The sequence below is a fragment of the Diceros bicornis genome, unplaced genomic scaffold, assembly GCF_020826845.1.
Source record: "Diceros bicornis minor isolate mBicDic1 unplaced genomic scaffold, mDicBic1.mat.cur scaffold_414_ctg1, whole genome shotgun sequence".
Taxonomy (NCBI): Eukaryota; Metazoa; Chordata; class Mammalia; order Perissodactyla; family Rhinocerotidae; genus Diceros; species Diceros bicornis.
The window spans coordinates 56,381-81,568 of NW_026691283.1; the positions used below are offsets into that span (position 1 = coordinate 56,381).

Sequence of the window (25,188 nt, forward strand, 5' to 3'; positions counted from 1 at the left end):
GTAGATACATGTAATGTTTCTTAATCCATTGATCCATCAGCAGACACTTAGGTTGTGTCCATATCTTGGCTATTGTTGTCACCAACTAACTGCCCCGAGTAATTCAAAGGCAGTATCGAAAGCACTTAACTGTTTCTTTTTTGTTGTTTTGGTGAGGAAGATTAGCCCTGACCTAGCATCTGTTGCCAATCTTCCTCTTTATGCTGAGGAAGATTGGCCCAGAGCTAACATCTGTGCCCATCTTCCTCCGTTTGATATGTGGGACGCCTGCCACGGCATGCCTTGATGAGTGGTGCATAGGTCGGCGCCAGGGATCTGAACCTGCGAACCCCAGGCTGTTGAAGCGGTGCGCCCAAACCCAACCACTATGCCACCAGGCCGGCCCCTTAACTCTTTCTCAAAGTCGTTTCTCAGTTACGTTAAGAGACGCAATCACCAACCACCCTGAACCAGTCCAAACCCCACTGCAAAAGCAACGCCTGCACAGATGGGCCAAGAAGTCTCCAAAGTTACTTTTGCTTCATTTTAATGTTAAGATCTCCACCCCAGGAGGAGCTTAAGCCTTATTAGCATAACATGAAATATACGGGAAAGCATGTTTTCAAACTACGCCTGGGATAGCTTGTACCCACCTCTAGACGTGATGACGAAACTTTCCTTTTGAATATTTATTCCCTACCAAAAATAAAAGGCACTTGTTTTCCCTTGCTGAGAGAGCCACAGCTTTGGAAGTGATTCCCTGTGGTCCCCTTATTTGCGGCAAATGAATTGTACTTTGTGTGAGAACTACTTCTGGTAAAGGCTTTGATTTCAACTCACCAAATAGGGAACTCATTTTGGTTTGGTAACATTGTGACAAGTGCTGCAGTGAACATGGGAGGGCAGATATCACTTGAAGATACTGATTTCATTTCCTTCGGAACTATACCCAGTAGTGGGATTGCTGCATCACATGAGAGTTCCATTGGTAATCTTCTGAGAAAAGTCTGATCTTTAATCTTTGACAAACACTGTTTTCCATACCGGCTGTATCAACAAAAATCAATTCCAGGTGTATTTTAAATCTAAATGGGGGTTTTTACAATAACTTCTCTAGTAGGTACCTTAGGAAAACAGTCTCAAGATCTTGGGGCACGCAAAGATTTCGCAGAACACAAAGAATAGTAAACCTAAGGAACAAAAAGATAAACAGGAAATTATTAAAAATGAGAACTGTCAGTGAAAAGAAACTTTTAAGAGAGGAAAAAGGGCAGGCACAAAGGGGATAAACACTTGCCATTTATTTATCTGACACAAGACTCTTATCTAGGATATTTAACTAACTCGCATAAATTTATAAAAATATTACAGACAATCCACCAGAAAAAAAGGGCCGATTTTACAAGACACTTCAAAAAAACGATAACCAAATGGGAACAATGAAATGGAAAAGGGCTCCACGTTATTACTCAGGAGGAAAATGCAAATTAAGACCACAATGAGCTACCACTACACATACACCAACACGGTTCAAATCAAACCTCTTACGGCACCAAGCGTTGGTGGAGATGCGGAGCAACTGGAACTTTTATACACAGCTGGGAGTGCAAACTGTTTAATCCACTTTGAAACTCTTTGGTAGTATCTCCTAAAGGTGGACGTACACATACTCTATAACCCAACAATTCCACGCTTAGGTATATACCCAACACAGATATGTTCATATGTTTACCAAAAGATGTACAAGTTGTCCAGAGCAGCATTTTTTGGCATATCATCAAATTGTAGACAACTCATCCCGCATCAGTAGTGGAATGGATAAATAAAATGGGTTATATGTTTTATCGTGGAATACTATACAGAAATAAAAATTAAGTACAGCCACATTCAAGAATATTGATGAATCTTACAAGCAAAATGAAAGAAGCCAGACACCAAAGAAGACACTCTGTATGATTCCATTTAAATAAAGTTCAAAGACAAGAAAAACAAATTCAGAAGTTAGAGTATTGGTTCCCCTTGGGGGAGAGAGGTCAGTGACCTGGGAGGGGCACATAAGAGGGTCGTTGGAGGGCTAGTCATGTTCTATCTTTTGTGGGTACTGGTTAGCAGTTGTGTTTCCTTTGGATAATTCACGGATCAATGCAAATATGATTTCTGTACTTGCTGGTATGTATGCTATGCTCCAACTTGCAAATCCAATCTCACGATTATAAACTTTTTTACTGATTAGTCCCAAAGCATACGTGTTAGTGCGAGACTCCAGACTTATGGGTCTACATTCATATCCTGGATGTAACCTCTTCCTACCTCAGAGACCCGGGCCATGAGATTAACTCTCGGGGCTTCAGTTTCTTCATTTGTAAAATGGGTTACTTTTGGAACCTCTCTCTTACTCAGTGAGATAATTAACTCCTTGCTGGCACAGCGCAAGAACTCCATAAATAATGGCTCTTGTAGTTGTTCTTGCCATGCTTAACTCTTTGGGCTGGGGAGCTGGTGGACAATGGTCTGTGGTGGAGGGAGGAGCAGGATGGGGATCTAGTCAAGACACATGCTCCAGGTGAGGGTGTGGGGACAGAGCAGAGCTGATGCTGAGGTGCAGGAGGAAGGGTCAAAGGCCTGGGGCTCCTGCTTCCTTCCCCATCTCAGTTCCTGCCCCTCTATAAATACAGGAGTTTAACTAACCGGGTGATCTCTAGCTGGTTAGTCCTTCCAGCGAGGACATTGGAGAGTCGGCAGCGTGATGGAAATGCCATGAAAAGCCAAAAACGAATTTCCCAGTTTGATCCACACTCAAACCCAAAGGACCAGACCTGGCAGTTAGGGGAGGTGGATATAGTGGTGGGATTATGGGTCCTGCCTATTTTCTTCATTGTACTTTTTTCTATTTGGGACAGGAGCCACCTGAGCCAAGGAGCCGCCTGAGTGGCTGTGGCCCCTGGGGTGGTCCCCTTATCTGAAGACTCCACATGAAAGGGTACCCTTGGACCCGGAGAGCAGAGAATTGCCCTCTGTGGATGGGATGGTGTGGAACTCCCTGTGCTCAGGGGTGCTCTGTCCACCCTGCTAAAGCCCCTCCATGAGGGACATGCCTGCAATTGATGGCTTGCAGGGGGACCAGACCAAGAGGAGGGGGCTCAAGCTGTCAGTGCCCGGCCTCCAGGAGCCAGTGACCTTACACACTCTTCCCCCTCACCTGAATCAGCCCCCAGCCCCTCCTGAGTGGAGTCCCATCTTCCCAGCCTGGCCCATTAGAACCTGAAGCCCCCTGAGATGTTCATCCTGGAGAGGGGACAGTCCCTTGGTGTGGCCCTTGTCCCTTCCAGGGTGTCTGCCCCTCCCAGCCACCAGGGCCTGACCTCTCCCTGGGGGAGTCTGAGTCTCAGAAGCTGCACTTCAGCCCTCTCCCAGCTGGCAACATGTGTGCACACCATACCCACAACCTGCTCCACCGAGCCGTGCACACTGCAGTGTGCACAATCCGTGCACTCAGCCTTCTTTGCGGTAAAGGTTTGTCCTGCACAGGGAAGCAGGGGTGGATGGTGAGGAGAGAATGGACATGTGAAATGCACCTAGAGCAGGGAGGAGTGAGGTTACCTGGGGACACTGGGAGGGGTGTGGGCAGTACCGAGGGGCCTTGTGGTCTGCCGTCATGATGTGACGGTGGGACCAGCCCTCGCTCTGCACCAGCCTCTGCCACTCTCACAGCTGGGGCAGGTGCAGAGAAGGTGCAGAATGGGTCCCAGGATGGATTTTACCTTGCCAGGACCATGGAAGGAACAGGAAAGTGTTGCAGGACAGGAGCGTGGGGCTGTCCTGGAGCTCAGTGTGTGCAGAGGAAGGAAGGACGTGACATAGGGGAAGGAAAGCGAACGTGGAGCAAGGTTGGCAGACGGAGACCCAGTGGGCTGAGGACTCATCAGGGGAGGGAACCCCCAGTGGGTGGGCTGGAGAGACACTGGTGGGTACTGGCTAGAGTGGGCTGGCCATAAATGGGGGTGTCGGTCATGGTGGAGATGGTTAAATGCGCAGAGTGATGCCAGGGCAGTGGGTGGTGGGGGTTGAGGGAAGGTGGGCGGAGGACAGGGCCTAAGGGTCCAGGATGTCAGAAAGATCATCTGGGTGGACGCAGAGTGACCAAAAGGGTCGATTCACAGTGGTGGTGGAGAGACAGACAGTGCGGCCTTACACCCACACCTCGAAGTGCACACACAGGTGAACACACAGACATACACTCCCCCATCAGTGCACAGGGTGCAGTTTGACCCACAGGCTCAGTGCAGCTGCTAGATGTGCTGGCCCAGGTAGGCAGCCCACTCTGTGTGGCCACACCACTGCCTCTAAGGCTCCTCCTGCCCTGTGGAGACCCCCACTGAAGAGCTTCATCATCTGCATGTCCTGGTTATTCATCTTGTCTTGGAAGTAAGCGATGCTATGGTCCCTCTCCAGGATGAACCAGCTGTTGATGATGGGTCTCCACCCTGGAAGCGACATGGGTTAGGGCCATGTTGGACTTGTTGGGGTTCATGCAGTTGGGGAGGTTCTTAATGCCTGAAGGAGGGAGAACAGGGTGGGGCAGGACCCAGTGCAGGGAGCTGCACAGGTGGGCCCAGAGTAATCATATTTCTTACAAGTGGAAGAGGGAGGCAGGAGGGTCAGAGGAGAGAAGACGTGAGGACGGAGGCAGAGTCAGAGTGAAGTGATGTGAGGAGGACTCTGCTGGACACTGCCAGCCTTGAAATTGAAGGAAGAGCCCAGGAGCTAAGGGATGCAGTGACCTCTAGAGGCTGGAAAAGGTGAGAAAATGGATCCTCCCCAGAGCCTCCAGAGGGAAGCTGCATGAATTAGAAAAACAACACTGGTCTGTTGAAACTGGTGATCTGCGCCTCTCAGAAGGGGAGTGGAGGAGTTGAGTGGAGTTTCTGAACTTGATGTGGAGCAAAAGTGCAGTGATCAGCGACCTTAGCTGGCCTAGTGGCCTTTGCAACCCCCACCTATGGCTGGGACCCCTCAAGGCTGACCCCAGCAAGGTTAGGGTTGAGGTCAGTGAGCCCCCACAGGGCCAGCTTCTTGGCTGTGGGTCATTTACTTCTGCTGAGTTGGATGGCAGGGCCTTTGAAGTGCTGGGCAGACTCAAACTGAGTTCCTCCGGGAGGAGACCAGCGTGACTCCTGCTCCAGATGGTTCTTCCCAACACTTTCGTAACTAGACTTCAGTGGGCAGGCAGCTCGTATGTGCAGACCAGTTGCTCCTAGGCATCGTGATCATGAGTGGACATGCACCGCCCTCTTGACCAGCGTGTGAGCAGGAGGAAGTCTCGCTTCACCCACCCGGGGAACTACTGAGATGAGGGGGTCTCAGGGAGAGTAGCATTGAGAAGGGACAGCTGAGTGGAGGCAGTGACAGTCAGACTGGCCCCAGGACCAGCTGCAGCAGGTCGGGGCCGTGGTTTGACCACTGACCTCCCTCTTCTGAGTGTCCCCTCAGGAGGGACATTTCCTGGACCTGGAGAATCTGCTCCCCAAATGTGAGCAGGGGCATTTACCTGCACACATGACACGGCAGATGGGCTGTGTTGTCCTCACAGAGCACCGCTCAGAGCCTCTTCAGAAGAGAGCTCGCCACTGAGCTGCAAGACCAGCAGCTGGCTGAAGGCCACCAGTGGCAGTGCTCCAGGAGGGAGCACATGGGGAGATTTGGGGTGGAGGGCGCTGGGCTGGCCTTTCCACTCTGTAGGCTCCTCCAGGGGCAGCCATGGCTCCCACCTCCCTGCTGGGCCAGTGAGGCTCCTGGGAGGGTCTCCTGCCTCTTTGGGCTTCCTTCTCCTTCATATCAGGCATCAGCCCCCACACCCCTCTCGCTCTCCTACACAGCTCAGCAGCCACTTCCCAAAGGACCCAACTGAGTAAGAAACCAAAAAAAGGCGCCAGGAGTAGAAAGGGAGAAATAGAAATGTTGTGCCTGCAGGAAAGATGAACTCTACATGGTCAAACCCCTTGGGGTCCCAGTGTCTCCATGATGAGCTCTCTGGATGTCATGTGTGTTCCTGGAAAAAAGGCTTTGCTGTATTGCATGTGTAGGGAGTAGCTTGTGCTTGCAGACATAGCATGAATGTTCCAGTGTGGGAATGAAGAGTGCGGCCAAATGGGGCGGCCACAGAGCCTTCGGCCCCAGCATTTCAAAAGGCAAGCATATGCTTTGGTTCATACTTTTTGAAGCTGAGGGCCAAGTTGTCACTGCTAGAAAAAGTCCCACCCCAAAACTAGAGACTATGGGCATTGACATCAAGTAGGTCAAGAAAGGATCGGATGCCCATAGACAGCCCGTGCTAGCAGTGTGTCCTGTCCAGTCAGCAGGCTCAGAGCCCCACATCTTGCCATCTGGGTCCTCAACCACTGGCATTTCTCAGGCCCGGCACTCGATCAAGGCCCTGCAAAGATGAGACCCTCAGATATGGAAACCCGTGAACACAATTCCTACAGGGATATTTTGTCATTTTGTTTTAATAATGCGGCACGTTAGCACCAAAAGTCTGTCTTATTTAAGGACATTTGGGGACAAATATTCTAAAGACTCAATCCATTCCTGAGAACTCCACCCTCTACTTTCCCACGCCTCCTGAGTGGTGCCTGCGATGGGTCTAAAGTATTCCTTAGCATCCTTTTCATCATTGCCCCTCTGGCACCTGCCACAGGCAGACACTCTATAGATGCAGGTGCACTGAATCCAGCCCAGCGTCTCGTCTGGGGTGGGGAAAGACAACAGCAATCAGAAGAATAATAATAAGTGAGCATCGGCACATACTATGTCTCCCTGAGTCCCCCTATCCAGGAGGCACTTGGCCCATGGTCACATAGCTGGTCGGGCCCGTCTGACTCCTAAGGCCCCAGCCTTGGCCCCTGCTCCCTGGGACTTCAGAGAGCCCAGAGCTGAATGGGAGTGAATGGGGTCACAGGAAGTGTGCTCTGGTGTTGCTGACACCGGCTAACCCAGCAATAGCTGTCATGCATCTCCAACATCCCCTCTCCTCTCAGGGCTCCTTCACCATCCATTTGGTCTCAGTTGTAAAGATGAAATGTGTCTAGTCAGGAGCAATGAATGACAGATGGAAGATGTTATTTTCCCCCCCAAAACATCCTCTGTTCTTTTGGAATCCCTGCAGTGCAACTTGGACCAGCAGGTTTGGGGAGCAGGTAAGCACCCCACTGGTTGCTGGTCTCCTCTTCCATCAGGCCGAGTGGAGGTGTTGGGGACGGGCTGGACAACACCTGGTGTGGGCCAGGGACTCTGACAGCCACTGGAGCCTAGGAGCACCCTCCTTCACCGTGCATCCACACAGACCAAGGCAAGGAACTGCCCTTGAGGATGGTGTCCAAGTCTTCATGGCTGGTTTCTCCTAAATTTTAAATGGCTCCAGGGGCTCCAAATCCCCCCCCGGTGGCCCTCCCATGCCAGGGTGCAGGGTTTTCCAGTCTGAAGTCTACAGCCTGCAAGGCTGCGTTTGGGCTCTGGATGGTCACCTGGATCCCACAGCAGCAAGTAAATCCCAGAAGGAGGTGAGGAGCTGTGAGAACCAAGGCTATTTTTGTTCTCACATGTTAATTTTGTAAACGTGTATGAGCTGTGCATTAGACACCAACTTTTAGTCACTCTCATCTGATCTTTCCACGTTTTTCTCCCCTCCAGATAACTCTTGTGTTGTCAAGCTACCAGACCATAGTAGTGTGTTTCCTCCTTCCAGGAGAGCTTCCTCTGCTGTGGGGTCCCACCTTGCCTATGGGTTCAGAAGTCCAAAAGAGAGATTGTCTTTTGAGTGAGTTGTCAGTGTCTCTGCATTCTGCCTCTGTCTTCCCCGGGCGAGGTTGAGCTGAGGCATGTGGAGCATCCCTGGGGCTCAAAGTTCACAGAGACTGGTACCCGACACCTGTCCCAAGGCTCTAAAGGCAGAGACTGGCCAACTCCCAGGTCCTCAGGGCCACAGGGAGCTGTGTGAGGCTGTGCATGCTTCCCAAGCACCAGGCGTGAATGCTGGGAGGAGGCCCAGGCTGAGCTGTCTTCAGGGGGCCTCTGCCTACTATGAGAGTGGACCTCAGAGGCCAGGCCTGAAGGGCTGTCACAAGCTGTCAGCTCAGAGCACCATCACCTCTGTCCGGCGCTTGAGGACAGAGACCATCAGCTGGGGGGAGGGCTGAAGACCCACAAAAGCACTTCCTTAGAAATGGGGTAAGCATTTGGACCTCCACTGAGCCCAGTGGGCACCCAAAAGAAGAGTCAAGAAGGATTTTGCTTCTCTCTAGCCTTTCCTCTGTGGCCTGTGCTGGCCCCACAGGCTCATTTGGAAACCTGGTACGCGTGGATGAGGGACAAGTACAGCAGCTGCAGCAGCACTGGTCTTTCCTTCTGTCCTGCTCCCTGCCCAGCTCCTGCCCCTCTGGTAACAGGACTAATGGGGACAGACTCTGTTCTTCTGCTCCCTGGTGTGGGCATCGGCCTGGAATCATGTTTTAAACCTGTTACTTTCCCAGTAAATGACCAGGTTAAGTATCTGAAGAGGTTGGAAGGGACTAACGGCCAGACATAGTTGGGTATGAGCTTGGACTTCTTCCTCTCTTTCTCCTGCAAAACTCACAGTGGTGGTCCCCAGGCTCACTGGCAGAGCCCAGGCAGGAGATGCTGCAGGCTGGGGTGGGTGTCCACTACTCGCTCAAGGAGAAGGGTGGAAACCAGGTTGGCATCCAGGCAGGGTGAGCCACCAGCCAGATAGCCACCATGGACAGGCTGCTTAGAGCTAATGCCCCAAAGTACGTGATCATAGAGCAGGGCGCCCTTGAAGACTCCAAGGAGGCAAGGCCAGTGTGCGCTTCTCGTTGAGCTTCAGGTGCTGAGAAAGACAGGTGGATGGCACCCACAGACGCAGATGTGGCAAGAAAAATGAAGAGTCGAGAGCCAGGCAGGGCAGGGCACACTCAGAACTGCAGGACAAATTCCCTTTGATGCTCCTACATGCAAAACAACATGTATCAGTTTCTCTGAGACTAAAACAAGCGAAATCAGATGTTCTGTGCTGCTGCGGTTCCAAAGACTCTCTGAGGCGCCACCTGTGAAATGTGGCTACAAAAGGCTGCTGCTGGCCTTTTGTAGGCCTCTCCAACCAAAAGTGAACTCGGGTCACCCATCACCATAGCTGCCATCCTGGGTGCTTGAGCCCACCTGGGGGACTGTGGGGGGAGGGAGTCACCCCAGAAGACAAGGAGGAAAGAAGGAAATAACTCCACCCTAAATCTTGCAGTTCTGCCCAGAAACCAGTGCTGAAGTGACATTTCCCATGACCGGCTTGCACGTGCAGCCTCCACCCTCATGCCACACACACTCTGGGAAAAGAGGGGGTGTGCGATAGGAAGAACCCTGCTACTTGTTCTAAAACTGATCAAATGTCGGAAAGCACTTCGTGAAGACTAACTGACTGCTCTAGGATTTCTGATGGATTTTTCTTTATAGTTTCAATCTCTTTTGTGAAAAAAATCCTGATTTCATTGAATTGTCTGTTTTCTTATATTTAATTGAGCTTTTTTGTGATAGCTATTTTGAATTCTCTGTCATTAAGGTTATACATTTCTGTGCTTTCAGGGTTGATTTCTGGGTGCTTGTCGTTTTCCTTTTGGTCTGGAGATTTAATATATTTCTTGGAAATCTTTTCTTGTCAGTACATGTGGATCTACCTTATTGTTTCTAATTGCTCTATAATATTCCACAGCATAGAATTACTATAATAGTTTTAGTGTAAAACTGCCATAGAAATAGTGATATTTTTGAAATTTAATTTTTTTATAATATTTTCTTTTTTTTTAATAACATTTGAGTGTGGGTTTTTTTGTTTGTTTCCTTGAAGTCGGAATTTTCTTTTTCTTTCTGTGTTGTGGTTGGTTTCAAGGAGGAACATGAACCTTCTTTGGTCATCTTCAGCCAGGTGTCTTCATTTATTTACTCGTATCTTTGCATAATCTAATTCCAAAGAAATTATGTTGTATTTGGCAGCATTTGGGAACTGTTTTATTGAAGAGATTATGAAATGTAGACTGATTTGTACTATTGTAAGCAGTCACTTGTATGACTGTTTTTGGATTTTTTTTGTTTTGTTTTGTTTTTTTGTGAGGATGATCAGCCGTGAGCTAACATTCATGCCAATCCTCCTCTTTTTGCTGAGGAAGACTGGCCCTGAGCTAACATCCATGCCCATCTTCCTCCACTTTATGTGGGACGCCGCCACAGCACGGCCTGAGAAGTGGTGCCTCAATGTGCACCCGGGATCCGAACCCAGGCCGCCAGCAGCAGAGCGCACGCACTTAAACACTATGCTGCGGTACCGGCCTTCGGATAGTCTTCACTGTACACATACTTGTGCATTGAGACTTTTGAACTTTAAAATCATACCACTTTTGATTGTTACAGTGTCTTTTCAAACAGAAACATCAATTTTAAGCAGTTTCTATGAGAAAGGAAGCAGATACCATCCCTACTGGGACTAAGCACTGGTATGATTTGATTTAAGTTGCATGAGAAGTTGATGATTGTATCTAAAGTACCATTGTTGCTACTAATGTTATTACTACTACACTTACAACTCTGATAATGATACTAGTAATATAGTAAAAATATTTATTAAGTATTTATGTGCCAAGCACTTAGCATAGTGGTATCTCATATATCTAAATAGGCATTTTTACAATATCATCATTTACTTTCTCATTATTGATATTACACAGTAATAGTCACGAATAGTCAAACCATGGTATAAGCAAAAGGTTAGAAACAAGCATTTGATTTACAAAAAGGAAGCTTTCCCATTCCTTTGGAGCTTCCTTAACACTTCTTGAAGGAAGACAATTGCATCCTCTTGTGGGTATCACCAGTACTGCTTCGACTGGCTGACATACTTAGCTGTGTGACTTTGGGATATTAATAAATGTCTTTCAGCCTGTTTCCGTACAGTAGAATGGAGACAATATTGCTTACCTTGTAGGAATGTTAGGGTGAAATGAGAAAATATAAAGTGCCTGAGAACTTTTAGGTATTTAAAGTGAGCAACTTGAATTTTACCCATGTATAGCAATGATTGTCAACTGGGTTGGAGGAGATGACATGTTCTCCTATAGAAGCCTATCAGAATTTCTTTTATTGTTTTGGTGAGGAAGACCGGCCATGAGCTAACATCCTTTGCCAACCTTCCTCTCTTTTTTTTGCTTGAGGAAAATTGGCCCTGAGCTAACTTCTGTGCCCATCTTCCTCTATTTTGTATGTGGAATGCTGCCACAGCATGGCTTGATGAGTGGTGTGTGCGTCTGTGCCCGGGATCCGAACCTGCAAACCTGGGGCCACTGCAGCAGAGCATGCAAATCACTATACCACTAGTCATCAGAATTTCTGAGTGAGGCCTTTTTAAAACCATATATGATCTCCCCCAAATGGACATTCTTTTCTCATCTTTTTCTTTCCTCCCCCTCTCAACTCTTGAACTATGGCTATGTCAAACAACTTTTCCTGATGAAAGACTTTTATGTTGGGATAGAGTGGAAGAAAGCTTGAGAACTTTTGATAAAAGTAGTAGTTTCCAACTTCCCTGTATCAGATCACTTGGGGATCTTTATCTAAGCAGATTCCCTGGCTGAACTACCTAACAGAAGTTCTCAAACTCTAGTATGCATGCACAAGAAGTGCAACTTCCTTTGGATTGCTGATAGTGAAAGGCAGAAGGGAGGGGGAGAGAGGAGAGAGATGAGTTTTGTGTTTAAGAATGAAGAATCCAGTTGACTTTCTGTAAATTTTTAAGGGTCGCATTCTGCTTTACTATGTCTCCTTGTAACTAACTACTCGCATTTATGCATTGTGAAAGATTGGATCTGTGAAGAAAACATCACAGGGACTCACGCCCTGTTAAGGGAAATGCTCCTGACTAATAATGCCAAAAACCACTCTCCTAAACAACTCCAAGAAGGTATAGTAGATTGGTACTCCTTTTACCCCTTTAGTAGTGCAAAGAGATGTTAGGCTCATTGAAATCTTAAAATCATGCAGAATTTCCCTGGGGATATACTAACGTTTTCGTGAATATAATTTTAATATTTCTCTTTGAGTTTAAGGAGTTTTAACCATTTATTTCTGATATGCTTGTATCTGTTACCTCATAGGTCCTACGTTATATCACTGAACAGGTTGTGTGAAAGGTCGATAGAAAGAAGTCAGCAATAAGTGCCACGGAATAGAGCAACGGACTTGCGGTTACTGGATAGTGTTCTAGATCACCACTGTCAAATAGAAATAAGACGCAAGACACACATATAATTTTAACATATAATTTGAAACTTTCTATAGCCACATTCAAGTAAAAAGAAAGGCAAAATTAATTTTAATAATTATTTTATTTAACCCAATATATCTAATATATTATTTCATCAGGTGCTCGATATAAACAACGATTAATGAGATATTTTACTGTTGTTCCATACTAACTCTTAGGAATCCAGTGTATATTTTATACTTACTGCACATCTCATTTTGGACTAGCTACATTTCAAGTGCTCAACAGCCAGATGTGGTTAGTGTCTGTTCTATTGAAGAGCACAGGATTGATATTATTGAATAACAGCGATCTGCTGAGTGCTTATAACCTATAAAGGGTCAACAAATTCCAATCTTTCAAATGAATGTGACTACCAAAGGCAATATTTGGGTATATTTTCATATTTCAATCCATTTTTAAAATCTTTCTGAATCACCAAGGAAATGAACCTTGTCTTTGGGTCACTAATGTGATTTCTTAAATGAGATAGGTTTTGTTCTTTGTGAAATAACTACACCTAAATGAATTTTTCTTAAAGTCCTTATTTTAAGTATGGCCAAAACTATGGCTAGGATTGAAAGTTTTACATTTAGAGCAACATTATTTTCTTGATTTGTTTGGCCTGTAGTCTGAGAGAGCAATGTTACTTCTTATTTGGTAAGCTGTATAGAATTTAGATTATGACTGCTAAGTTTCCCCTTTAGCATTTTCAGCTGTCCCAGTAAGACATATGGAAACGATACAGATTCTAGAACGCTTGACTCTACTCTCTGCCAGTGAACTTATACCATATGCAGAAGTATTAACATCCAATATGAACCAGCTATTGAATTCAGGGGTTCTGTGGAGAATGCTTCAAACAGTCAATAAACTATGCATGGTTCTTAATACCGTGATGCCTAGAAGGTAATTTCAGTGTATTGTTACACGTAATAGATAAGTGTATAGCAGTGATTATATACAATAACCTAAACTTAATGGTTGAAAAAAATTGTTGAGTGTTTAACAATATAAATCCCCTCTGAAGACTACTAATTAAAGAGTCATTATAACTTTCAGAAAAAGCATAAATTTGATCTTAAGAAACAGAGAGAAACTATAAAGTATTTCCTACTTGAGAAACTTTAAAAGTGAGTTCTCCTGTATAGGCATCTGTCATTTGTGGCTAATTGTGACTTAGATCACTGTTGTGTCTTGCATCATTGTGGTGGCTCCAAATTTTGCTGCACATTAAAATCACCTGGAGAGCTGTTAAAACTCTTGATCCCCAATTGTAACCCATGCCAATTAAATCAGAATGTCTGCGGTTGGGAGTCAGGCATTAGTATTTTTTTTTAAGATTCCCCAGTTGATTCCATTATGCAGCAATGTTTAGAGAACACTTGATTAATTATTTCTTCTTTAGTCAAATGGGTCTCTGCTGGTCCATAGATTGCATCAGAAACACCCGGTCAGCTCTGAAAAACAGGATACTGGGCTGGCCTTCCCTGAGATATCAGATGCTTAATGTTCAATCAAGTAATTTCGATGTGAAAAATAAAAGCATACACTTAAAAAATACTGTAAGAATTTTCATATTTTTAAAAAAGGCAGTTTTGTAGTCTTCTAAGAATAAATACAGCGGTCCTGTGTTCTTTTGTTTTATTTTAAACTGAGGCTTTGGAATATTTTATGTGAGTAGGAAACCTCTAGGAGTTCAGAAAAGGTTGAAATAAATGGTTTCTAACTCAATGCAGCACACATTCTTGGATCAGTTTTCAAAGGCTGGTCAAAACCTGCTGTGTTTAAATAACAACATGCTGGTTTTCATCACATTTGTTGATGATGTAAACAAAATGTGTAACTATATTAGTAAATGTTAATATTCATGTATTTTTTATTTTATTTTTAATTTTTTGTTTATTGCAGTAACATTGGTTTAGAACATTGTAAAAATTTCAGGTGTACATCATTGTACTTCTATTTCCGCATAGAATACATCATGTTCACCACCAAAATACTAATTACAACCCATCACCACACACATGTACCGAATTATCCCTTTCACCCTCCTCCCTCGCCCCTTCCCCCCTGGTAACGACCAATCCAATCTCTGTCTCTATGTGTTTGTTTATTGTTGTTATTATCTACTACTTAATGAAGGAAATCATGTATTTTAAGTTAAGGTTACAACATTTGTCATAATGTGATCTTTTTATTCAAGTGAAAACAGAAGTGTGCAGCTATTTTGAATATTGGTTTATAAACATTCATATTCTTTATCAAATGAACTTGTAGTTTTTTGTGTTTTCTTTCACTACTGTTCACCTGAAAGGAACAGTACAAGGGACTGGAATCCAGGACTGTCTGACTCCAGAGCCTACGTGTATCCACTTCTGTTAACGCCACACACGTCAAATGGCCATACAAGGCTAGAGTCGGTTGAGAGCCTTAGGAATTGAGCAGAGGAAAATCGTAGTAGTTTCCCTGGAGCAGTTACATAAACGATTTGATATTTAAAAAATTGTAAAAGCAGAATAAAAATTTGAAGATATTTTTAAGTATTGATAAATTATCCTTCATTCCACTGTTTTAACAGTAAGTTACACTTTTTATACTTTCCCTCCATCTTTGCTTATGCACATATATTTTCACATAGTGGAATTCATAATACCCAGTAGGGAGTCTGCTTTCTTTCATTTAACTTTATATGAAATTTTTTTTGCAAGTTGTTTACTTTTGATAATTATTTTATTGGCTTCATAATGATCAAACTGATATATCATAACCGTATAGGGTGCTATTACTAGACCGGGAGGTTGATGACTTTTTTCAGGATTACAATAGGCAATGTTCTCAATTTAGGTATTTTTACTTTTTCTTTCTTTTGGATTACTCTTTTAGGGTAAATTTTTGAGCCTGAGATTACTAAATTAAAAGGTAGAATTTATTTTTAGCACTGTACATTTTGCAATTGGGGAAGATGCAGTAAAACTGAAAGGGAAGCAAACAAATCCACTCTCCTCCCGCTGCTCCCCCTGCAGCAAACCTCTCCCCACACTAGTTGCTCCAACTTGAGAAAATGTCTCACGTTTTACTTTTTTGAGACACTAGTATCGGAGCCAAGCTTAGGCTATTCAGAAATTGACAAAATCACAATTTGGAGAGATCACGATTAACTCCCTACCTTCGAGGAAGCTGAAGTGCTCTTCGTGGCAAAGAAGAACAACCCGGTTTTAGGAGGGACAGAAGGCGGATGAGCCTTGATGGAGCAGAAGTGACCGGGGCGGGAGCGCTCTAGAGCGTTGCTCTGGTTGAACTCGGTACATGGGGAAGCCTGGAACATCCTGAGGTTCTGCGGCCAGTCGTCAACCAGCCTTGTCGCCTGGCCGGGCTCAGGCGTCTGGCAGTTCCCGCCTCCGTCTGTGCCACACCCAGGCCGCCGTGAAGGTCGGAAACGTGAGCTGAGCGGCGCTGACGGGCGCTCTGGGAAGAACCCGGCAAGGCTTCAAAGGGTTTGCTTTCGCTTGGTCTACAGACCTGAAGAATGAGACTGCGAGTTTCCAAGGGAACGGATGCACGGGTTAAGTCGCCGGTTTCAAAATCTCAAAACGGAGAAGACTTTTCCTTTAAACCCTGCGGTCTGCGAGCATCCTTCGCTCTTCCAGCTTTCGCCTCCGGGCCACGAAATACTTTGCGCGGGTTTTTATTGCGGAGGCTTCCCTCGGGGGCCAGGGTTCCCGCCCCCTAACCTCACGCCGGGATTGGTTGCTTGGTTTCTGCTCTGGCGGGTGATTGGGTGCTGGGAGTTGAGGGGGCGGGAGGCGGGAATTCGTCCGGGAGCGCACGGGCGCGCGGCCTGGAGAGAGCGGAGGAGGGAGCGGGTGAGGCGCCGGAGTCCGCGCTCGGCCCGGGAGTGGCAGCCCGGTGAGGAGGCGAGAGGTTTGGGGCCTCTCCTCTCTGCCAGGCTCCGCCGTGTGTGCTCGCGGATACCATTTCCTTTTCTCCCGGGACTCGGAGCCCAGGCAGCGCTGCCTCGGTTTTCCTCAGAACAGGCCAGCCTGTCTCTCGTGGGGCGGCGCGCAGCCTGCCCGAAGGGAGCCTTCTGCTCTCGCCTGGCCGCCGTGCGGGCCGTCGGGGTGACCGCGTCCCGGGCCTCGGGGGTCTGAGCACGCGGAGGCCGGAGGGAGCCTGTCCCGACCCCCGGTGAGAGGGCCCGGGCCCCCTCGGTCCCCGCTGACTCGTGGCGGCGGGGGCGACTGCGGGAGGCGGATCGAGGCTCGTCCTTTATCCCCTGGGGGATTGCGGCGACTGCGGGCAGGATGGATTTCTAGGCTGTATCTGAGGAGCTAGCCGGCGTTGCGTTATTGGCTGCGGTGAAGGGGTTAGAGGCCACCAAATCTCTTCTCGAGTTGCACAGAGAGAATCACAGAATATTAGAACTGGGAAATACCTCAGAATAGTGGTTCTTAGCTTGTTTTGGAACACACAGGCTAGGGGTCAGGGTATAATTGCCTTCATAAGCTGTTGAATTGCTCTTTTAACCATCCCTCCATCCCCAGGTCGAATTTGCCGGTTTTTTTTCACTATTGCAAGGAAGTCCTCAGTTAATAACGGTGCATATCAGTCTCCCCTCTGTTTTCAGTTATTTTATTAGGATATAGTTCTGGGAATGAGAAATCCATGGACTTTCTCTTCAGAGAAACGCAGTCATGTACCAAGACTTCTGCACGCAATGGCAAGAGATCACAGTCTCAGACTTGCGTCTCTGGATCCTAGTTTAAGCATAGGTGGTTTAGAAGAGGTGGGGATTAAAGTAGATCACCTCCTCTGTGTCAAGTACTGGAGTTTAGGCACGTTCTATCCATTACCTTACTTAATTCTTAACTCAATGCCTGGCTAATTTTCGTCAAAACTCTATCAGGTGGATAATCTCATCTCCATTGCACAGATGAAGAAACAGACTGAGGTTCAGTGATTCACACAGTGGGACTCACACTTAGGCTTGCTTTACTCCAAAGCCCATCTTCTTTTCATTATACCCTTCTGACCTTTAAATCAGAATTATCAAGCACCTACTGTGTGCCAAGGCATTTTCTCCCTTACAACAGTTTTTCAATTAGGGATTATTACAGATAAGGATCTTAGTCTAGAGAAGTGAAGACATGATCAAGGAAACACATCTGAGTTGTGGGAACCTGATCTAGAACTCGTACTTCTACCTCCTGGTCCACAGCTTTGGCAGAGTAGGGATACAGATCCGGATTTGTCAGATTCCGAGACATGTTCTCAACCAGTGTGATGGTTAAGACTAGGAAATTCTTTTACTTGCATTTGTTTTGTTGATACATTTAGGAATCCCCTTTTTATTTCTAGACTTCTGTCCTAGTCTAGTTGGGTATCTGGTTTTCTTTGAATGGCATTGTTTCAGCCTTGATTTTCGTTTCTGCTGCAGTTAGGAATCTAAGTAAACAAGAAAGCGTGACTCTTCAATATGGTCTGAATGTACAGTTGGTGGGGTGAAGATGAACTTTCCTTGTAAAGCTTGTCCATCATAGCTTGCTATAATGAATTCTGCAAGTATCTTTCAGCAGTTAAGTCTTCATTAAGATAAAGATGCTGATAATTAATAACGTATACTGAATCTGTGACTACATTCATTTTCTCAGATAGTAAATGGATTGAAAATATTTGCTGGGTTCATGGAAGAACATGTCACCTTTCGAAAAATAATCCTGATCACTATAAACTGTATATGGTTAGGAGGCAAAGGAGAATATTCTGAAAACTATTCTCAGCTCATTTGGCACTTCTATTTACTTTACGGAATTACTACCTTCTACAAAGTATTTACTGTCTTTTACACAGAATACTATATTTCTCACCATATCTTTTGAGATGTTTCAATCATATAGAAAATTAATAGACAAATGAGTAAGCAAACTTTCCAGAGTTGTTCAATCTTAATATTTTGCCATATTTACTTTATACCTTGTTTGCAAGTAACATTGCTATTATGCTGAATTTATTCTTTTTCTTTCCTAGACGTGTTGTTATACTTTTGTTACATATGTATGTATCCGTAAACAATATAGAGCATTACTTTACCTGTTTTTAAACTTTGTGCAATGATATGATACTGTACCTATATTTGTTCAGAAGTGTTTTTAGTTGCTTAACATTATTTTTAAGAAGTAGCCTTATTGATTGTTAATCTATTTTAATTGTTGTGTAGTATTCCATTGTATGAATATACCAGAATTTTTTATCCATTTTCCTTTCGACAGACATTTAAGTTGTTTACATTCTTTTGCAATTCTAAACAATGTTGCTCTGAACTTTCTTATGCATGTTTCCTTATGTTCCTGTGGGAAAGGTTTTGGATATATACATAGGACTGGACTTCCTAGTGTTGGATATCTTCAACTTTGCTAGAAATTGTTAATTTCTGTCCAAAGTGGTTGTAGTGATTTACACTCCCCCTAACAGAATCCTCCATTAAATTTTCATCCAAGATATTAGTGTACTCTAGTTTTACAGAAATGACGGTGCTTGCATCATTAAGGCACAAATAGCTTTGTTCATTTCTTTTATGCCCATATGTTTTTAAGTCCAACATAATTTTAGGGAGAAAGATAAAGGAATAAGGTCTAGATTGAACTAAATACTAATTCTCCCTTCTGCTATTGCTATGTTCCCTCAAGTACAACCTTACTTGTTGTGTTTGTACTTGTGATGGAGACAGACCTTAATGAAGTAAATTGTTTACTGATTTTTTTTTTATTGTTTTTGTGTCAATAGATTGTCCGAGGATTAAAAAGTAAGCAGCATTGTTTGTTGGAGAGCCCTACAGAAAGTGGGAACAGCTTAGTCTTACTTTGTGCTGCTTTAGCGTGGCAACAGTCTCTTCTTCGTGGTGAGTATTTGGTTGATATATTCAGCTTGATTATTGGGACTTGAAAAAAATATAATAAAGTACTTTTCATCCAGAATGATTCATTTAAAGAAATAGCAGTAACTAAGAATATACTTTTGGTCTTTCTTTTAATCCTCCCTGCTTGATATTTTAATGTCTCAATATAAACGAATACTCAAGTGGTTGTGCCTTTATTACATTATTAATCTTTGACTATTATCTTTTTGTAAATTATGCAAATTGATGATAATTTCTCTGTAAATGTCTCTGACATCATAAGTGTTTCTCTCCTGTCCTAATTTCATGCTACAGATAGGGTGACCAACTTGTCCAGATTTGCCAGGTACTTTCCCAGGTTTAGCACTGAAAATCTTACAGCCTGGGAAACCTCCCAATCCAGGGCAAATTCGAGTGGTTGCTCACTGTAGCTGCAGAGGATGATTAATGTTTTTTGAATTAGAAATATTATAAATAGAGGTTCTTTCACTTTTAGGGAAGCCAGCGGATGAAAGCTTAAGCAAAAAAGCTGAAGTACCATTGTCACGTCGTTGTACGTGCCATTCAAAGAATTTTACAAACGATGGCGAGGACCGAGGAACTTCACGTCATTTCAACAGTCCAAGTATACCACCTTCTGAAAGAAATGGCACTTCATCAACTTGTCAAGGTAGGTTATATTTTTGCCTGGGTCTGTTGTATCTGTAATAGGAACCTTCATTACTGTTGTTATGAGACCTAATTTGATAAATTGGATGAGCATAATTAATTAGATACCTCCGTCTAATTTCTCTAGAATTATTTTTAGATAACACAAGAGTGGTCAGAAATCCTTGGACTACTTTATTCTTGGCTTGGCTTTTAATTGATTTGGACATTTTGCTAGCTTAAATCATTTTTTGAAGCAGGCAAGGCAAAATAAATGATATTCAGAAATTGCTGTTATTTGTAGGCAGGATTGTTAATTATAGGTTAGAATTTTAGAAAACATTGATTTGTATTGTAAGACAAAATCTAGTTAGCCTCATTCATTCTTGATAAGTTTGCATGAACTTCTGAAGCCAGTATCCTGCATGAGGATGAGATATGTTTTAGGTATGATCCTTGAGTAGTTCTAATTAGGTTTATTTAAGAGAAATATATTAAGAATAACATAAGACTATTCATTTTTAAAAAATATTTCTCTGGCTTTGACTATATGGAAAAGATTGATCGTTATTTGCCTAAGCCAGAAACCTAGGAGACATCCTGTACATGTTGCTCTACCTTATCTCTCCGTGCAAATCTCTATCTCCATTGACAACTCCCTGGTCCAAACTACCATCTCTTGTTTAGAGCATGCAATAACTTCTTTTCCTGCTTTCACTCATGCCATTCTTTAACTAATCACTGACAGGGAGAAAAGAGGTGGCCATGACTGACTTAAGTCTCAACATTATCTACTTCCTAAAATCAAGAATGGAGTCATCTTCCTCTAAAGCACATGACTATGTGTGGAGGAGGGTGGTTGCTGGAACCCAAGTGTGATTCTGTTAGGAGTGAGGAAGAGGAGATGGAATAGTTACTGGAGAGGTGACCAATAGTGTTGTCTACACTGTTTTGACCCTTAGCCCTTTTGACTTTCTTTCCATTCCTTCAAAGGGTCATGCTTTCTTCTTCCTCAGAGCCTTTGCTTGTGTTAGTGTCTCTTCTGAGGAAAGTTACATCTTCAACTTGTTATCCTCCTCTTCCATTAGGTGTCGCTTAAATGTCGCTTCCTTGAGGGAGCCATACTCACCTTTCCGTTAGATCAGATTTGGTTTCCCTGTTATTTTGTGTCATCTCACTGTGTTTGTCTCCTTCACAGCAATTGTCTGTGAAGTTTTTATTATCCATGTGTCTGTGTGCATCTTTTAATAATCTCTGCTTCCCCTAGCAGACTGTGTTCTCCATGAGGTCAGGAACCATGTCAGTTTGCTTACCATTGTAACCCTGGAACCTAGCAGAGTGCTTGGCATATAGTAGGTGCTAGGTAAATATTTGTTGTGTGAATGAATGGAGTTGATTTTGAGCTAATTATAAGAACTCTGGTTTACAATATTTATATACAACCTGTATTATTTTTAGAAAAGATTTATTGAAATATACTTCAGAAAACAAACTGCATTTATTTAAATGGTATGCTTTGATAAGTTATGACCTCCACCATAAGGTGTACCTCCATGAAACTTTAAGTCAGTGTCAAGATAGTGAACATATCCATTACCTTCAAAAGTTTTCTCATGCACCTTTGTTATCCCTCCTTCCCACCCCTCTGTGACTTACTCTCCCCAAACAACCACTGATTTGCTTTCTATCACTATAGATTAGTTTGCATTTTCGAGAGTTTATATAAATGGAATCAGACATTTGTACACTGATTTTGTCTAGCTTCTGTCACTTAACATAATTCTTTTGAAATTCACCCATGTTGTGTGTATCAACAGTTTGTTCCTGTTGCGGAGTAATGTTCTGTTCTGTGGATATACTACAAATTGTTTATCCAGTCACGTGTTGATGTATATGTGAGTTGTTTCTAGTTTTGGGCTATTATGAATAAAGCTGCTATGAACATTTGTATGTAAGTCTTTGTTATGGACATGTGCTTTCCTTTTTATGGGCAAATACCTAAGAGTGGAGTGAGTGGATCACTTATGTTTAACTCTTTAAGAAACTTCCAAACTGTTTCCCAAAGTGTTTATACATTATACCATTTTACATTCCCACCAGCAGTGTCCAAGAGTTCCCATTTCTGTACACCTTTGTTTACACTTGGTATGGTCAGTCTTGTCAGCCATTCTAATAGGCATGTAGTGTGGTATCTCATTGTGGTTTTAATCAGCATTCCCTGATAACTTATGATGTTGAGCATCTTTTCATGTGCTTATTAGCCATCTGTATATCTTCTCTGATAAAATGTCTGTTCGAATCTTTTGCCTGTTTTTTTTTCTTATTGTTAAGTTTTGAGAGTTCTTTGTATATTTTGAATACAAGTGTTTTTCTATCAAATATAGTTTTAGGTTTTACCGTTAGGTCTAAAATCCATTTCGAGTTATTTTTGGTATATTGTGTGAGGTATGGATCCAAGTTCATTTATTTTGCCTATGGATATCTCATTGTTCAGCACCATTTATTGAAACGGCTATCCTTTATCCACTGCATTGCCTTTGTGCCTTGGTAAAAAATCAGTTGTCAATATATACACAACTTGCATTTTAACATCATCTTGGGTTAGGGCTGTTTAGAATAGTCTCTTGAAGCATCAGATGCGGTAAATCAGGGTTGTATTCTTTATATTTTTAAGCGAATTCTTTAATAAGATATAAGCTAAATACAGAAAAGCATACAAATCCTAAGTGTATAGCTTGATGAATTTTCAAAAAGTAAACACACTCGTGTATCTACCACCTAGATAAAAATAGGACATTCCCAACACCCTACAGCCCCTTCTCATGCTCTTTTCTAGTCACTGTCCTTTCTCTGCACAGGTATTTGCTCTCCTCCTTTCTGTCATCATTGATGAGTTTTGCCTCTTTATAGAAATGGAGTGATATCTGTACTCTTGAGTCTGCGTACTTTTGCTTAACATTGTATTTTGGGGATTCATTTGTGTTGTTGCATATAGTAGTAGTTCTTGTTGTGGTATATTATTTCCTTCTATGAACATATCACAGTTTATTAATCCGTTCTGCAGTTATTAGACATTTGGATGGTTTCTCCTTTAGGCTTTTAATGCTTTTATGAACATTCTTGTTCATTCTTTTGCAAATAGGTAAGTATTTTCTGTTGGCTATATCCCTAGGAATGGCATTGCTGGGCATAGTGTATGGATATGTTCAGCTATAGTAGAGACTGCCAACATTTTCCAAAGTGGTTGAACCAGTTTATGCAACCCCTTCACTACATCCAGTAGTATATGGGAATTACGTTGTTCAGCATTCTTGTTAACACTTGATATGTCCAGTCTTCTACAATTTTAGCCATTCTGGTGCATGGATGGTGTACTCATGAGTTTGAATTGGTATTTCTCTGGTGACTAATGAGGTTGAGAATCTTTATATATGTTTATTGGTCATTTGAATATTCCTTTTAGTGAATTGTCTATTCAGATTGCCCATATTTCTATTGGGTTGTTTCTTACTGATTTCTATGAGTTTTTTTTTTAATACCTTCTGGCTATGTCTTGTTTTTTTATAACTTTGTATTTTAAAGACTTAACCCCTCCAATAAGCTTCCTGCAAATGTCCCTGCTATAGAGAACAGGAAGATAAGCCTTTTGGTATATGCAAATAATGTGATTTTTTTTTTAATGAATTGGGGTAAATCTCATTTGGCACAGGGCAGTTTGGTTTTTCTAAAACTAAATTATTGTTTTTGGTAGACGTTCCCTGGCCTTTAATGGGCCCATGCAAATTTGCCCCTTGATTTATTTGGGTCAGGGTTTCTCAAAAGTGGCACTATTAAAATTTGAATGGGATAATTCTTTGTTGTGGCAGCTGTCTTGTGCACTGTGGGATGCTTAGCAGCATCTCCCAGGCCTCAACCCACTAGAGGCCAGTAGTACCTACCCCCCTCTTTGTGACAACCAAAAATGTTTCCAGACGTTGCTGAATGTCCCTGCGGTGGGAGGTGGGGGTGTTAAAATTGCCCCGGTCGAGAACCACTGATCTAGATTTGTTTTGTGGGTATTTTACCAGTTTGCCAGGAAATTACAGAGCTCAAAATTACGTGTGTTTTCTAAAATACATATGGAAATACAAAGGACTAAGAATAGCCAAGATATTTTTTAAGCAGCAGGTCAAGGTGAGAAGACTTGATCTATGAGATATCCTGATGTATTATATATAAAGCTATAGTAACTAAAGCACTTTGGTATTAGCACAGTGTTAGACCAGTGGAAAACAGTAGAGAACCCAAATCCAATTCCACGTGTATCCAGAAACTTGATTTCTTTTAATAGAAGTGCTCTTACAGAGCAGAGGGCAAAGGAGGGGCGTTTCTTCAAGTGGTCCTGGGACTATTAGATATCAGTATGGAAAAAATTCAAATTGGAACCCTACTTTACTCCGTACACAAAAATCCATTCCAAGTAGCTTAAAGACCTAGGCATGAAAGGCAAAACTATTAAGATGTTAGAATATAGTGGTTTTCAAACGATGTTCTTAAGAGTCTTAGAAAAAACATGGCTTGTAGTGGGAATGGGACAGTGGATCAGGGAAGTTCTAGGTCTTGCGTGCTCTTTTGGAAATGTTAAACGCTATTTCTTAAAAAACTTTAGTCCTCCTCAGAAAAGGCTTGAAAACCCGTGCTGTGTGGCATAGATAGCCTTCTGTGTTTGTGCAGATTCAAACTTGTTTTTTTTTTTTTGGAAAATAGTATTGGACTTGCTTATAGGGCTTTCTCCCCTAGTAGTCTGTAAATCCTTCAAGGCCAGGGACTGGGTTTTTTTCATTGTTTTTCCATGGGGTCTGGAATTGTATGGACTCAATAAAATAAATGCTTGTTAAATGAATTCAAGCACTGGGAGTGGAGGGAATGTATAGAGAAGAGCAGAGAGGAAGGAAGGTACTTTGAAGAACACTCTCATTTACAGAAAGGGAGAAACCAATGTATTGGAATAGTTAAGAACCGTGTTACAGACATTAAGGAAAAAGCAAATGCATTTATTCTGTTGCAAGAATACAGAGTGTTATGTTTGGCTGTATATCTAGAGGTTATGCTTATGTATTTTAGAATCAGACAGCAGGAGTCAGTCATATCTAGGCTCTGCCTCTTACTAGCTAAACAATATTGGGCATGAACTTGACTTCTTTAAAACCTAGTATTCACACTTATGAAATGGGAATAATATTATTCGGTGACTTAAGAGGTCATTGATGACCTTGAGATAGAGCTTTCCGGATTGTGGAATTAAAAGCTAGATTATAGGAGCTTGATTCTACTATATTGTTAAGCCTAA

At 43.2% G+C, this 25,188-nt stretch overlaps 1 long non-coding RNA gene across 2 annotated transcripts in view; it reads left to right on the forward strand.

The window, feature by feature from the left end:
* LOC131402974 (uncharacterized) overlaps positions 1 to 25,188 on the forward strand; it is a 77,127-nt gene that overhangs the window by 46,101 nt on the left and 5,838 nt on the right. The window contains exons 1-3 of one of the 2 annotated variants that reach the window (XR_009219102.1): positions 16,160 to 16,225; positions 19,100 to 19,214; positions 19,708 to 19,881. This is a non-coding gene — a long non-coding RNA (uncharacterized LOC131402974). Of the gene's footprint in view, positions 1 to 16,159; positions 16,226 to 19,099; positions 19,215 to 19,707; positions 19,882 to 25,188 lie in introns of those variants that run through there. The other variant, XR_009219103.1, reaches the window with a different exon arrangement.